This window comes from Sorex fumeus, unplaced genomic scaffold (genome assembly GCF_029834395.1).
Source record: "Sorex fumeus unplaced genomic scaffold, SorFum_2.1 ptg000128l, whole genome shotgun sequence".
In the NCBI taxonomy this organism is placed as follows: domain Eukaryota; kingdom Metazoa; phylum Chordata; class Mammalia; order Eulipotyphla; family Soricidae; genus Sorex; species Sorex fumeus.
Genome location: NW_026606185.1, coordinates 46805865 through 46823546, shown reverse-complemented (window position 1 = coordinate 46823546; position 17682 = coordinate 46805865). Strand labels below are relative to the sequence as shown.

Genomic DNA, 17682 nt, shown 5'->3' with positions numbered 1-17682 from the left:
TATAGATTGTATGGTAGGGGTTCACATTCTCTAGCAAGATAGTTTCAAAGTAACTCCACCTGGTATTCATAATAAAGATACAGATCAGTGCACATGAGGTTGAGACTCCTTAAAGTATGCATCTGTGAAGAACAAAGGTGGTTATAACTATGGAAAATAGATGAAGACCTACTACCAAATTTTTCCTTCAAGATACTTAAGCTTTTATAGCCATAATAAAGTAGTTTGATGCTTCCTAACAAAGGTAAAACCCAGTTTTACAGGCCAGACAGAAGAGTGGAAAAAATAATCACAGGATTAGGTTCACATCCCAAGTCCAGTTGATCTTTGGAGGAATGTTAAGCATATCAGTATAAAGGTATAAGTAATGTTTAAATAAATTTATGCTGTTCTACCCAGGATATCTTTTTATTTAAATAAAAATTGCATGAGATGCATAAGCAAATCAAGTAATTGTCATGAGACAAAGCCATCAATGGAAATAGATGAGCCAAATATTAAAATTAAGGCAGGCTTTAAAATGACTACAGTTAGCGTATTATAAAATGTAATTGTGAATAAGGGTAAAAATCACACAAAAAAGGAGTCTTTCCACAAAATGAAAATGCTAAAACAGGCAAATAAAATTTTTATTTTATTTCAATGTATGGTAGTAGGATCAAAAGATTATTTCACTCATGCAATTAACATAATTTAAAAACTTCAGCATCCTTAAGTCCATACTTCAAAATAAGTTACACAAACTGAGAGTGTTTATAAACATATAACAGAAGTACAGTGAGTAAAGCACTTGCTTTGTTGGGGACCAACTCCCACCACATATGGGACCTGGAGCAGGGCCAGGAGTGTTACTTGAGCACTCTCTCCCTTGTCCAAATAAAGAAGAACAGAATACAAGAGTGAGTAGATGGCTCCAGAGCAATAGGATAGAGGGTAGGCTACTTGCCTTGCATGCTAATGACTCAGTATTTAACCCCGGCATTCCATATGATCCTCTAAGATTTAGGAGTAATTCCTGAGTGCAAAGCCAGGAGAAAGCCCTGAGACTCACTGAGTGTGACCCCCACAGCACCCAAAAGGAGAGAGAGAACAAAACGGAATGCCCTGCCATAGAGGTAGGATGGCTTGGAGGGGATGGAGGGGGTGGGAGGGATACTGGGATCAGTAGTGGTGGAGAATGGGCACCGGTGAAGGGATGGGTACTCGATCATTGTATAACAACCCCAAGCACAAAAATTTGTAAGTCTACAACTGTACCTCATGGTGATTCACTAATAAATTTTTTTTAAAAAAATGAATAAGAACAAACAACAAAGAATGAGTAGCTGGACTGATTTCTAAGCATTTCAAATATCTCTCTACTCTGGGAACTTCTCAGATCACACTGTTTATTTTCTCTTTACCAGGATATTTTTTTTAATATGGAATGCTTCAAGAGTTTGTGTGTCATCCTTGCCTGGGGCCATGCTAATCTTCTCTGTATCATTCCAATTTTCTCATATGTGCTGCCCAAGCAAGCTCATTTTACCTGGATGTTTGAGGTTTAACTCTATAAAAGTGTGGCACAGTACAACTCAAGTTACCTCTTTCTATAACTGTTTCTGTAGTTGCTTCCTGAATATTTTCCTCTCCATCCTCAAGTCCACTGCAATTTCCAGCTACCTCAGTCTGTTCTGTCTTTGATCTACGTCTCAACTCAGTGAGTACATATAACTCTACTTCACCCCCTTCACTTTTAGGGGATTAGGTTTCCCTGTTTGTTTCTATTCTCTAGAGGCACAAAGTCCTTCATTGCCTGCTGTGTAGTATCTGAAAACTCTTGCTTAACATGTTTTGCTAGCTTTAAGTAGTTGTTTACAAAGGTCAATCTTTATGTCTCTATCATTTCTAGATACAGAAGACCCTATTATCATCTTTTGTTTGTAGTTATGTGATTTGATTCTTAAATTCTAGTAAGAATATAACACTACATTGTACGAAGGATAAAAAACACTGGGGAAGTTATATATATGTGTATATATATGAGGATTATATACAGTAATACATATACTTCAATAAGATATGATGCCTTCTCTGCCACTTAGTCTCAATATCTATAAATTAAGAGTTTCACTTAATTGCTTAAAAATCTCTTCTGAGCCCAAACATTCTGAATCTATGATTGAGAAACATTTGTCTAATCTTCAGATGAATAGATTGAACCCTTTACAGATTATGTGAAAGCTAATTTTAACATCATTTTTCAGAGCAATACAAAAAGACTAGAGAGGCTCAAATTCTTGTGCTGCTGCAAGTCTTGCTCACATTAATAGGAATTATACACAGGCATCTCAGAGATAATGGAGCTGTCAATCTCTTTTATGAACCATGACAAGTATCCTAGGAATGGTGATTTCAAAGTAAACATTCAGCGTTTCAGCAATGAGTTAGCAAGGATCAGTTCCAAATCTATCCCCTACTTCCACCAACCCCCCTCTCCAGAATCAAAACACTAATGAAATTCATCCACTTTTCAGGCACCTGTTTGCTAACTTTGTAGACAAAGAGAGAATAGCTGAATAAGAAGGTCATTAGGCTGGAAATAAAATCCAAATGGTTGACAATCTTCTTCTTTGGGTTTCAGATTCCTGCTAATCAGATAATTGTGGATTAAAGGACTTACTCTATACTTTTTAAGTCATAGCAAAGGCATTAAACTGTTTCTGTTGATTCTCAGAGTAGGAACTTGAGAGGAAATATCTGATGTAAGCTGTTCTTCTGGAGGCATTTTTCTGGTGTTTTGGAAAACCAAGTATTCTGAGATTCTTCTGATCTTCTATGCTTAGCTGAGGCAAGTCTGACTTTTTGTCCACTACTATGCCCTCACCTGGAAGTAACAAGCATATCTAGGAAATATTTTAAATTATTAGTGGAAGAAGTGCTTATAATATTCCTGACTTTGTGGAGTATATGTTGGGATTCCTTTCACAGGTAGCTGTATAAATTTCACAGAGTATGGAAAAATAGAAGGAACTTGACAGTAGGACTGGCTATCATCATCATCATCATCATCATCATCATCATCATCTCTCCTCTCTCTCTCTCTCACACACACACACACAAACACACACATCTAAGAGAGGTAACATCATTATTCTGAAAGAATGAAAAGATACAAATGCTTTTTATATAAGATTTAAAACAAAGATATTTTCTACTTCACCTAAGCTAAAGTAGATTTAAAAAACCAGCATCTTTCTTTTCAAGCTATTTTAACTATGCACTGTCTGTAACACTGTCCTCCTGTTGTTAGTCGATTTGTTCGAGCAGGCACCAGTAACATCTCCATTGTGGGACTTGTTGTTATTATTTTTGGCATATCAAATACACCACGGGGAGCTTGCCAGGTTCTGCCAATATATTCTAATTATATTTACCATGAATTGAATGTAAAAAAAATAGAAAACATGCTGAATAGAAAAGATCTCAAGAAATATTTTTTCCAGTCATGACAGTGTTGAAATTCATTACAATTGTTGATGAGTGAATGATGGCTTGCAGATATGTATCTTAATGGCCACGGGAACTTACTAAAGTTGCTTATACACACAAAAAAATGTTCCATTAAGGAATTGGTCAGGTATGACAATTTTGTGCACACACACACACACACACACACAACTGTTCTTGCCATTTTATGGGATTCTAACAAGTATACTCATTTAAATTATAAGGAATCTTGATTAGTTTAGTCACTATACTTTTTAAATACAGAGCTCCATAAAAAGACTCCACAAAAGACAGAGAAGTAAACAAGATTTGACCTCTTAGTTGTAATCATAATTTCCTGTGTAGGATGATTTGAGATATAAGGACTAATAACAAGTGTCATTCTCCATTATTTATCTAAGTACTAAAACTTCTATCTCTTCTGTTAGAATTGGTTTTCCTACACTTGTTTGGAAATTAATTTAATGTAGTCTTTCTCCAGAGAAAGTATATCTTATTGTAGTATATTTTACTGTATATCAAAAAAATGTTTTAAAGGTATCGACCCTTTAAGACATAAGCTAAATTATAAAGATCCTTGCACAAGTAAGGTTAGATTTTACTATAACTCCCAAGTTTACTGACTGAAAATTTAATAATTATTATGAGTATTACTAGAATACTAGAGATTATAACTAGAGCTATTACTGGCAGTTAATTTCTGATACTTAACCAAGTGTTTTATTTGCTTGTCTAATTGAGTCTCTATAAAAATCCAAGGTGATCGAGAGCTAGTATTATCCTTTTTTCCTAAGAAGTTTGAGTATATGCTTTAGGTCAGAAACTCTTAAATAACTGTGAGAGGTTAAAAAACCAAGTCTAACATTAGAAGAGATTTGATTCTTTGACAATTTAGGGTGGACAGAGAATTGGGCATAGTATTATTGAAAGTCAGACTTAATAGCACTGTCAACAGCACCTTGATTTCACAAGTATTTCAATTTTAGAGAAGGTTTTACTCACATACTTGTATAGACGCTCTAGTATCTAGGGGCTGTGATGTTCAGAAAATGAGAACATTCCAGAAAGCATATCTCCAAGGTCAAGATTTGGCATTTAGAATTTCTGACAACAGAATATTTCAAACCTCCCTGCCAGACAAGTCCCTTTGGATTATACAAACTCTGGAGCATAAATTAGTTCAGCAAGTGTCTGCATTAAATTAGCCTGCAATACTTTGTCACTCCTAATTGCTTTGATTTTAATAGATGCAGGGAAGAAATTCTATGCATTTGGTGACATATCCTTCATTCTGGCTTAATAGGGCTTTTACCTGGCACTCTGAGTAGGTAATTCAAACCCAGGTTCCAGATGCACTGTCTCTCAGACACTATTTATAGCAGGGTCTTGCCCTTTATGCAAAGTTTGTTAAAAATGTCCATCAAAGAGGCATTTCCATTGCCTCTTGGAATCACAGGTAGCCCGACTACTTCTGTGCTTACTCATTTTTCCACCTTGAATATTTATGCTTCTCCTGCCCATTGATTTTGAAAGAGGGGTATGGAAATTGATTGGCAGAACTGGTGAATAGCTGATGGGAGAATTTGGCCTTTGAATTAGAATGAGTCACTAGTGACAGAACTGTGCCTGGTATGACTAATTTATATGGAATAAGAAGCACTGAGGTTCCCTCCATGCATGTAGTCTTCTGCGATGTTGATGTCAGCTAGCAGAGAGGAGTGCTTTCTTCTCTACAACGACTGACTCAAGGATGACTCAAGGATGTTCATCATTCTTATTTGTCAGCTGAACATATGATGACAAACCTTTAATTTCAAGATGGAATGACCATAGAATTCTCAGAAGAATCCATTAATTAGGCTGCTAGCAGTCTGGATTATAAACTTTGGATGGTGATGATATTTGAAGGCTATGATCACAGCATTTTATTTTCCATGTACAAGATAGGAATAGTACCCTCCATAACATTCCAGTGACTATTCAAGAGAAGAGAATTTGGGAGAGGTCTATGTGATATCTGTCCCATAATCTCTGTGCTACAACCTTAATGTCATGTTTTTAATATAATATGAACACTTCTCCATTCTCTTCTTAAGGTCCACTACTAATATGTAAATTTTAAAAAAAGCATACCATCAAAGTTTTAGCTACCAAATTTTAATTCTATATCTGACACATTCTGTATTGCATTTTACAAATTTCTCATTTCTCATGTCTCAGTTTTATCATTTTTTAACTTAAAATTGCTCACTTGTAGGACATGTTGTAGATGGTTGTGTATATCTATCAGTCATTCTTACCAGTATTGTTATTTACTTTTTTGACTTTTTTTCTAACCTTCTCACAGTTAGGAATTTAGGATATATCCTTCACTATTAAAGACTGTGTTTTTTAAACTCTTGTTCAACACACTCATGCTTTTTATGAGAGGCCATTGGGTAGTGAGGGTTTGCTTGAAGACTGGAGAAGGAACAGAGGAGAGAGGATAAAAGAGGGTCAGGCATGAAATACAAAGACATCACCAGACTTCAGGGGACATGTGTAATGTCTTTCAATGACTCCTTTTGTGCTTGTGCTACTCTCTCCATGTGACTTTTTCCTCTATTTTTTTTCCTGAAACATAGTGTCCTTCAATTCCTGAATATTTTTCTGATCTGAATTTTTATAAACCAACTATCCACTATGAGTTTAGCTGATAATAGCTTAAAAGGTTCTCATTCCCCCAAGGGACATTTTCATTTTAATAAAAGACATTTTGCAGACTAAAAATACTTCAGGATCAAAAGCAATGAATATTTTATGGTAGATTTCTGGCAACAAGATAATTTGTGAGAAGGCTATCTCTTTACTGATGACCAGGGTGCAGAGCTCTTTGTATTACTATGTTACTGTCCTTATGGTTTGGAGTTCAGAACTGAAGCAAAGGATACTAATGGAAGACAAAGGAAGGGGAGGTGGAAAAAATAGAAAAGAAAAGCTGTAGGAAGAGGTACCTAACATGATTTAGATTCAGTGGACTGTCTTTCTTCTCTGAATGTTTTCTTGTATATTGAGTTAAGTCACTTTGTCTCCATTGGCAAATTGGGCCATGCACAAACCAATGATATGACCCAATCATTCTTTTAGCCAGTCCTGGAATCCTGGGTTGACTGTGAGCTTTCTGTTTCAGCTCTGCAATGAGTTTGCTGGTTCTTTTTGTCTCTTAGATTCTGATTTTGTTGAAGTGCCAGAAGAATCTATCATTTAGAACAAGGCAGATTTGGATCACAGAGGCACTATTTACTATTTATTTGAGTAGACTTGAACAAGTTATTTATTCTTTGCAGCCTCAGTATTTTAAAAAAATCACTTAATGTGAACCATAATGTCTCAACGCAGGGTTATTGAGACAAGCAAGACCTATGATGGTGGTTAACACTATCAACCCTAATTATGTATTAGCTATTGTGCCAACATTTTATACCATTAGTTGTTTTAGAAAGAAGACAGAGTCAAAAATACCCACAGGTCAGAGAGATAGAATAGAGAATTTACTGTGATATATCCTGAAAAGAAAGACTCGGAGCCTGTGCTGTCATTCTAGGGTTTGACATATAATAAAGACTTGATGAATAGTACCATGCTTTGCTATTCAACCCCAGACTTTTTTTTCTCAACTATGTCTATCTAGACCTGTGCTCACTTTTGAGATACTCATTGTGCTGTCCATGGTAGAACCCTCTATTTAGGATTATCTGCACACTACTGATGCCAGAAACCATATATTCTAGTCAGGTTTCCTCTTGAGGCTAATAATGTTTTGAGAGTTATGTTACTTCTAATCAGTGTCACACATCTCAGGTATAGCTGATTCTGCTTCTGAAAACATTTTTATATCAGTGTGTATTCACCCAGAAGTTCATATGTTACCTTTTTTAATAGACAGAGTCATGTTGTATAAATAGCAGGAATTTGAAGATGTGCAAGTGTTTAGGTCTTCATCCTCCAAGATAATCTAGTAAACAAGGAAAAGTCTCACTGAGAATGCTAATGATCATAAAAATTATCAAGAAGGAGATGGTGAATGATTTTAGTCATTCTTTTCTATACATTGAAAATTGCAAGAAGTTAATGATTACTATAAAATACCCCCCAAGATGATAAGGCATTTGGAAAAGAAAGGAACTCTATGACAATGATAGTTGAAATGTCTATCACTCTTAAGAAGAACTGCATGCTGAACGGAGGTAAAGAGACAAATGTAATAACCTCTCTGTCTGTCTCATATTGCAAACCATAATGCCCAAAAGGGGAGATCAAGAGAGAGAAAGAAGAAAAGTGCCTGCCATAGATAGAGGCAGATTGGGGTGAGGGGTGGCAGAAGGGAAATGGGGAACATTAGTGGTGTTGGAAATGTCACTGGTGGAAGAATGGTGTTGGAACATTGTATGACTGAAACCCAATCATAAACGGCTTTGTAACTCTGTATCTCACAGTAATTCAATTAAAAAATAACCTCCACTTTCACCAGGCTTGCATTTGATTGGAAGATATAGCAATCACTGTAGAAGAACATTATTGCTCAGCAAAGAATGCATTTCTCCTGAAAGAACTCTTTCCTGGGAATGAAAATGAGTCATGCTCTCCAAGCCAAGTCTGGAGACAAGTACATAGACTTGGAATGAGTACAGTTTTCAAAAGTTCCAAGAAGTTTTCACAGAAATGAATCTATTTTCTTTGAAACATAACACAATCAACTATTTTTTTCAATGTATACAATTATATTCCAGGGCCTGTAAATACTCCTGGATAATTAAATAAAGTGAACTAAACTGGTACTTAGACAAACAATATATTTTAATGAAAGCCTTCAAAGTAAAATTAAGTCAGTGCACAGTTTCTTTGAACAAGCATGTATTAAGCGAAGCCAACACGTATTCGCCTTTGCAGAAACTGATACTGGAGCAGATATACTTATAATCAAAGCCAGAGCTCTCACTTGATTTTTTTTTTCATCCCAACCCATGCATCCTAATTAAAGCCATATGAATGAACCTCAGCTATTAATTTTACATAACCTGATATACATGCACTGCTGAATAAATCCAGGGTCCTTTAACCAAATTAGAGAAGTTAACTGTAACGGATATATTTGTTGGCTGGGGTCTAACATATAATTTACTTAAACCAATATTAGAATCGAAACCGATGTATCTGTATTTCAACCACATACATTTTCCCAGCATATGTGACGGTTACATAAATAGACACATATTCCTCTAGACCACTTCATATTCATGAAACCAATGAATTAACTGCATTCAGCAGATGTGACAGAATAATCACTCCACCTTCTACTTCCTTTTTCCCTTAAAAAAATAAACATAAAAAATACTTCCATGAGACAGGTCAGCTAAAGACATAGAAGAGGGTGAAATTAATGAGAGCACCATAATATGCAAGTTTGGGAGTTGGTGATTAAGGCTCGGTTCCAGACTTGCAGCCAACTTGTATGCTTTCGGATTAATGTACTTAAACATAAGACTTCTTTTTTTTATTTAAAAAAAAGAAGGCAATACTTTCATCATAATAATATATGGTTGTTGTAGGAATAGGAGGAGATAAATAGACAAATATACTTCCAAGCAGTTTTTAATCATTGCAAAGATAATAGACATTTTGGTATCAGTAATTCCCATTTCCTCAGGTGCAATAACCGGTGGTCAGAGGCTTAAAATAAAGAAGAAAAAAAACCAACTCTTAGAACTTAGAAGACATATCAGATTCCACTATATGTTTCTCCTTAATCTGTGATAGTCTCTGGCTAAAGCAATATTCTGAATGGCTGGCCAAGAGCACTGGTATTTATTCCATATAATAAGCCTCATTACACTTTGACTTGGCCTCTTACATCGGCAAGAGTCTAGCAGCCAAGAAAGAAGAAGTGAAGCTTGATATCTATTATCAGTCACCCCTTATGTGATCCAAATGGAGAGAGAAAATGGAGCAGACATTTTTCCCCTGAAAAAGCAAGAAAATAAAAAAGACTATATCTCAGCAAGTTCTGAATAAATGATGAGTGTGTTCGTCAAGGGAAAGAAAATGAGAAATGCTTTATCCATTTTGGACCATGCATGATTTTAAAAAAAATCAGTATTTCTATAATGCATAAAGAATGACAGTGGGTTGGGGCCTGCAAGATAGTGCAACGGGTAAGGCACTTGCTATGTATGCAGCTGACATGGGTTCCATTAGCAGCACCCCATATGGTCCCTACGCATTGCCAGGATTGATCCTGGAAAACAGCCTGGAGTAAGCCCTGAGCACTGCCAGGTGGGGCCCTGAAACAAAACAAATGAACAGATAAACAAAAAAAAAATTGACAGTGGGAAATATTATAGGAGGTCTAAAACCCAATTTCTCTGCATTGGGATTCTACTGACTCCCCCCTGTTGCTACTAAAGACATTTTATCTATTGTTTTTCAGCAAGTATTGTCATTGAAATCTGAGAACATCTATTCAATATAATGTATGGAACTATAAATCTTGACAAGCTTTTCTTATAAGTCTTCTCTTCAGGTACCTTTTTAGTTTTTCTCTGAGATAACTTCCTATAAACAGTTATCATCACAAACAAATACTGTCATCCCGTTGTTCATTGATTTTGCTCGAGCGGGCCCAGTAACAACTCCATTGTGAGACTTCTTGTTACTGTGTTTGGCATATTGAATATTCTTGGTAGCTTGCCAGGCTCTCCGAGAGGGGCAGAGGAATCGAACCCGGCTTGACTGGGCTGACTGTGCGCAAGGCAAATGCCCTACTGCTGTGCTATCACTCCAGCCTAAACAGTTATCATCAGTGAGACTATTTATTTTCAAATATTTGTATTTTGCAGAGTACATTAAAAATTTACTTTAAATTGTGATTTAGTCTATATGTATATATTCATATATGTGACATAAAAATATTTCTGAGGAAATTCTTAAAATATGTGATATCCCATGAAAAATTAGTTTTCTATCATTACATTATTTATTATTGTCGCGGCCGCGCGACGTCTTATTATGACATCTCATTCCTACTTTGACAAACTGGCAGGCTACCAAATGTAGCCTGCCCACACGGCAGAGTCTGGCAAACTCCCCATGGCGTACCCAATATGCCAAATACCAGTAACAATGATGGGTCTCATTCTCCTAAAGAGCCTTGAATATAATCTCAGGGCTAGGATGAAGGAGACGTTACTGGGGCCTGCTGGAGGCAATCGACGAATAACAGGATGATCTGTGATCTGATCTGTGATCATTACATTATCATTTCATTGTTAAAATGTTATTGTTAAAATGTTTTTGGTTGATACTCAATTGATGTCAGAATTCAGGACTGAGAAAATATCACAATGTAAAGTCAAGAATTATTGTCCAATTTTTACAAAGATTTTGAAAAAAAGTTTTTGTACAATTCAGACAAGAGTTTTAACCTCAGGGATCTTGAGCTAAAAGTTATATAGTCACATGAGCATGCTTACAAATAAAATTCTCTTAATACACTCCTAATAATATTTTCATACTAAGTAATATTTTAAGAGTTGAAAAACCATGTTCTTTAGGTAATATGTTGCCAAGTTTAGAAATTATCTGAGAAAAAGATTTCTGAGATTTACTTTCTCTACTGCAAACAGGCAAAATATCGTTGCACACTTACCCAGTTATTGTTAAAGTAATCATGTTTGTGAATATGAGTTAACTGTTTCAGGTATTTCATAATCGCCAGGGTTTTTTTTCTTTCTTTGTAACTCCTTTTTCTTCTATAAAATGTAGTGTCATAGATACCTTAAAGATGAATATGGAAAATAGTTAATAGAAGGTATAATGCTTACACTAGAGGCGGTTATTTTATTTTCTAAGATGGAGGGCCAAATCTTTGTAAAGTAGATTCAATTGGTGACTGAAAGAAATAAAGCAAAATATTCTCTACAGCTGACCCAAGAAAATCATACTGGTAAATCTGGCAGAAAAATAGAGCAAGTGATATTCGTGGCTTTTGGACAGCTACAATGCTGAGAAGTTATAGGATCTCCTGTTTGCTTTATATTTTGTACTTGCTAGCTTAGTGGGAACTGAAATTGGGAGCAAGTCCTGAGAGTAATTATCTTTAAAACACGCTAATCCAAGCAGCATGATTTCCAGAGACTTTGAGCATGGATTAGGCCCTAGAAAAACATGAGAAATTTGTTTTCCTACAACCCTTGTTTCATGTCCTTGTTCCTTTCAAAACTAGTGTCATTTTGCTGCCTGGAATAAACTTTTATCAGGTGTCATATAAGATCTCAAACTAATCACTCTTTATGTCTCTAATAAAAATGAAAATTTGCTTAAAGAATAAAAATCAGTCACTTGGAGTAACATATAGAATCTGATTAATAATAGGTTAACAATATGCCTTTTTTTGTTTGGGGGAATGAATGAAAAACAGTTTTTAAACCGCAACTTGATTCTGAATCATGTACAGAGCTTAGTTCTGAATATTTTGATTTAGCAAATTCAAGAAAAAGACTCAGTACCTTTGAACTGGATATTTAGAAAATGTTTTTCTTTCTAATGTCCTACAGGTTATCTGCATGTTATTTTTATCTTTTTTTTTTTTAATCTGCTTTATCCAAAGGAGTGCTTAACAGGTAAGATGGGAGGGAATGGGGGGGTGGGGCATGCAGGCATGTATTTGATATTTGTTTCCTTTCTTAATATGGTAGCACTGTAGCACTGTCCCCCCCATTGTTTATCGATTTGCTAGAGCGGGCCCAGTAATGTCTCAATCGTGAGACTTGTTGTTACTGATCGAATACGTCTTGGGTAGCTTGCCAGGCTTTGTCGCTTAATATGATATTGGGGAAAAAAATGCTTGCAAAATTTCTGCCTAAACACCACCTCAACTTAGAAGTATCATCATTATGATATAATTTGAATGAGTTAAATTTGTACATTGTATAAGTTTTAATAGTTGCCCATATTTATCTATACTTTATACTCTGGGATAGAATATCATAAAGGCATGCTTCCATTCTAAGTTCCTTAAAGAGCCATTACAAGTTCCTTTAGTTCCTAAAAGATATGGGCCCTGAACTAGATTATCCAATAACAGTATTAATCAGTAATAGTAATAGTAATAGTAACAGTAATAGTAACAGAAAGACTGATCCTTGGATTTAACTAAATGAGAAGACCAACACTAAAAGAAGAAAAATAGCACTGTAGCACTGTCCTGCCATTATTCACCGATTTGCTCAAGCGGGCACCAGTAACGTCTCACAACAAATTGTGAGACTTGTTGTTACTGTTTTGGGCATATTGAATATGTCACGGGTAGTTTGCCAGGCTTTGCCATGAGGGCGAGATATTCTCGGTAGCTTGCCGGGCTCTTTAAGAGCGGCAGAGGAATCGAACCCGGGTAGGCTATGTTGGCCACATGCAAGGGAAATGCCTTATCCACTGTGCTATTGCTCCAGCCCTGAGAAGAAAAATGTATATGAAAAATCTTACAAAGTAATTTGTATTTTGTTTCATACTTCTCAATTACAAACAATCAAGGTAGAAAGAATGTGCAACATGGTTTTCCATGCACAGGAGTATAAATTAAAACTTTAACTACCTTTTATTGTTTTTGAACTGGAGCAATAGCACAGTGGATAGGGCGATTGTCTTGCACATGGCTGACTGGGTTTGATTCCTCCATTCCTCTCAGAGAGCCCGTCAAGCTACTGAGATTATTCCACCCACACAGCAGAGCCTGGCAAGCTCCCCGTGGCATAATCGATATGCCAAAAACAGTAACAACAAGTCTCACAATGGAGATGTTATTGGTGCCTGCTCGAGCAAATCGATGAACAATGGGAGGAAAATGCTGACAGTGCTGATACTTTTAGTCCATACCAATTAATAATTAAATTAGATCACCTGATGCTAGCTTAGGACTTTTGACACATTGTGTTTAATAGTAGTGTAATGTGTTATTTTTCAAAAGAAAATTCATTTGAGAACAGAAAGCTTGATGTATCATATATTTGCTTCTGGATTTCAGCAAAATTAACTTATTTTATGATTTTGTGGGTCAGTAATTTAGGTTAAATTCAGTTGGACTATTTGTCTATTATGACTTGGCTTACACATGGTATACTCACCTGCTGGTCATCTCATAGATCAGTTTTGAGTATTGATTGACTTTGCGTCAGGTCTGGGAAACAAGTGGGCCACAAGTCTCTTTTATCGAGAAAAAAACCCACATTTTGACTATTATATGAGAGCTTGGTGAAATTCCAAGCAAGAAAGCATATTCTGCTATATCTCTTAAGGTCCATGCTCATGACTATGAATTTTCAAAATAAAGTGTGGATGAAGGGAGGACAGGACTTGAGAGTTCGGTGACCAAGAGTCATTCCCCTGGCTGGCCCACAGCAGTGGCAGAAGGACAAAGGACTGGAGGAATGGAGAAAATGGACCAGGGCCCCAGAATGGTCAGTAATCAGTTTATTTCTCTCTCCTCCCCAGCATAGACCAATCTCTCAATTACTGCACAAGGTGCAATCGTAGTCATATTTTTGGTCATAGTCCCAGTCGTCATAGTTTCATTATCCTAGTCTCCTTCTAGACTTCAAAGTCCTCTCCTTTGTTATCTCCTTCCTAGTCTCTTTGTAGTGTCTTAGTCCTCTACTTCCAGTCACCGTCGTCATCTAAGACATGCTCCAGCACCTGAGCTATCTCCCTAAGCCATGTCCATTTAATATTTTCAAACTTATTTTAGTGTAATGTCCCAATCTAAAGTTTCTTTGCTTCTAACTCTATAATGAAGGCTTATTCATGTAAATTAAATTACGCTCTCTAAGGCAGAGCTCAGACATTCCCCTCATGGAGAGTTGTCTCCAATTCCAATTCCATAAGGGAAGTATAGAGGAGTTGAGTTGGCTAGAGTCCCAGCAAGATCTTTGAATTATTATCGTGCTTAAGTTTCTCTTCCTCAAAAACAACAAATAGTGGTGGGGTTGTGGAAAATAAGGAATCCTCATTCCCTGTTGGTTGAATTGTAAACTCGTTCAGACATTATTTAAAACATTTTATTTTTAAAAAATTTACCGTATGGTCCATCAATTACCCTCCTTGGAATGTATCCAAAGAATATAAAATCACTAACCCAAGAAAACATGCACACCTATGTTAACTTTAGCAATAGTTACTATAGCCAAGATCTGGAAACAATCTAAGTGCCCAGCAACAGAATGAATGAACAATGTGTGGTATATGTACACAATGAAGTACTGCAAAGCTATAAGAAAAGATAAAATATTATCTTCTGAAACAAAATTGATGGGATGTCATACTAAGTAAAATAAGTCAGATGGAGAAAGACAAATATTGGGAAACTCATTCACAGGTAGTATATCAAGAAACAAATCTGGGTAAGAGACAATAACATCCATTGAAAACAAATGTACAGGCTTAAATCACAAGATTGACGCTACCAAGGAGAGGGGTAAACGGGATGAAAAGGTTTTTATAGGCTGTGGTGCAGGGTTATTGGTACCGTTGATGGTGGATATTGGGAGACAACATTATATTTCTGAAGCTTAAAAAATATCTACACACTTGCAAGCCAATGTTATCTCAGAAAAAATTTTAAGTTTCTCTTCCTTACAGAAATCAAATCTCATGGCTACTATTTTATAAGCACAATTAAATAGAAAAGATATATAAAGTCACCCTAAATAATCTTTCTTTAACGTTTCTCCACTGCAGACTTGCATCTGTCTTGCCAATCAGTCAGCAAACTGGCAATTGTAACTGAGTTGCTAAATAATTGGTTTTCAAACTTTCTACACCTGTAGATTGACTTGACTTGTACATGGACAAAAGGTGGAGGACCACTGCTCTAGCTGTGGACTTAGGTCACATAGATTCATGAGGCCAACTTATGTCCTATACTGATTATTTATTACTGAATCTCATTAAAAATATCTTTTGTATTGTCTTACATATTTCCCCAAGGCACATTTATTATGAGCAAAACAGGTATATGGAAATTTTTGTGTATTAAGTAATAGCACTGCAGCACTGTCCTCCCGTTGTTCATCGATTTGCTTGAGTGGGTACCAGTAAGGTTTCACAACAAATTGTGAGACTTGTTGTTATTATTGTTGGCATATTGAACACATCACTGGGAGCTTGCCAGGCTTTGCCCTGAGGGTGAGATACTCTCAGTAGCTTGCTGGGCTCTCCAAGAGGGATGGAGGACTCGAACCTGGGTCGGCCATGTTGACCACGTGCAAGGCAAACACCTTATCCGCTGCGCTATTGCTCCAGCCCTTTAAATAATAACTCAAATAAATATGTTATTAAACCCTTTGATAAAAGACACATGAAAAACAGGGTTGTAAAGGATATGCTAAGGTTATCTAATATAGATAAGGTAAGTGGTAGAACTACGACGACTTCTATGAGAAAGAAATTTGTAAGCAAAATATGAAAATTGATTAGGAGTTAGGTATGATATTGGGATAAGTTGTTAATCAGATTGAAGAATTTGTGGGAATAGTTGTTTTGCTAATTAACAGAGTGGTAAAAGGTGTAAACTGGGTAAAAGGGTGAAGTGAGTTGACAGGACCACATATTGTTTTGGGGGGTCAGGGATTGGCTATACTTGGCAATGCTCAGAAACTGCTCGTAGTGTGGTGTTAAGGGGTCACTCATGGCAGTGCATCCAGGTGGTGCCAGGGATTGAACTGTATTCATAGGCTGGCTAAATTGGAACAAGTGACAGATTTCAAAAAGAGAGAAGCAGATATTATTCTTGAGATATTACTGCCTACTGATGTTTTGTAGGAGAATAAAAAATGACTCGGGAAGCAGTATCATGTCAATCTGAGCAAGTGATGAAATAGTGATGATGAGAGACTTGGAGAAAAACATTTAAGTCTAAGGGAACTGAGAGAACTAAAGATGTTGTTTAAGTATAAAATTGACATGGCTAGGCTGACACAATAGTACATCAGGTAGGGCATTTGCCTTGAATGAGACTGACCTGGTTCCAATCTCCAGCACGTCATTTGGTTCCCAGAGCCTTGCTAGGAGTGATCCCAGAGCTCAAAGCAGAAATGAGCTGGTGATGGGTGTGGCCACCAAACCAAACAAAAATCGACTTTTCGATGTACTGAAGTTCTAAGGTGATTTTCCTTCAATTCCTTTTACTTAATCTCTCTATTCTGCCATTAATTATAAAAGAGCATAGTTATCTGCATTGTTGTCTCCTTTCTCATTCCCACTTGTCCTAAATAAAATGTTCTAATAATCTCCATTGACATAACTATCACAGCAGAATATAGCACACGTTTCTTTAAACTGTCAGTGGTGATGATAAAATAATTTAATGTTGAAAGGCCAATGCCTTTTCTGAATTATTTATTTTTATCATTAATAGTGCTTCAAAAACAACTCCTTAGCTCTAAAAGTTATCTCTTCTTAATAGAAGAATGAGATTATATGAAATGTAGTTAACCTTCTTATCCCCCTTCAGGTTTAATATCATGTGTGTATATATGAATTAAATTAAATATGGAATATTTATATATGGAATAAGTTTTTCTTGGTATAACTTAAAAAGCAAGAGACAGATTTTTATACCAGCTTCTATTAACAAAAATGGTCAGCATTTAAAACACAATCACAATCACAACCATCCTGTTATTCTTCGATTGCCTCGAGCAGGCCCCAGTAATGTCTCCTTCATCCTAGCCCTGAGACTTTTTAAAAAAGTGCCATATTCAAGGCTCTTTCAGAGTTAGGAGAATGAGACCCTTCATTGTTACTGGTACTTGGCATATTGGGTACGTCACGGGGAGTTTGCCAGACTCTGCCGTGTGGGCAGGTTACATTCGGTAGCCTGCCAGGTTGTCCAAAGTAGGAATGAGATAATAAGATGTCATAAGATGTCGGCGCATTTGCGGCCGCGTGCTTCCGGGAGCTGGGTTTTATAGTCTCTGAGTCTTGGCCGTTGATGGGATTACACGGCACCAGGGGGCCAGTTGGTGGTTGTGACCCCCGCCTATTGGAATTTGGAGGATCTGGGTGAAGGATGCTCAGCCCCAATCCGAGTAGGCTTGGAGATCTCAGCCCCGGGACCCGCGTATCTTTCTTCCTCTGCGGGTACCTTCATGTGTGCGGAGAGTG

The 17682-nt window shown here is 36.6% G+C and overlaps 1 non-coding gene across 1 annotated transcript; it reads right to left on the bottom strand.

Annotated features, from left to right (window-relative positions):
* Positions 1–1415: 1415 nt before the first annotated feature.
* On the bottom strand, positions 1416–1517 carry LOC130045563 (U6 spliceosomal RNA). Its single transcript, XR_008795555.1, has one exon. It is a non-coding gene; the product is annotated as a U6 spliceosomal RNA (small nuclear RNA).
* Between the last annotated feature and the right edge of the window lie 16165 nt (positions 1518–17682).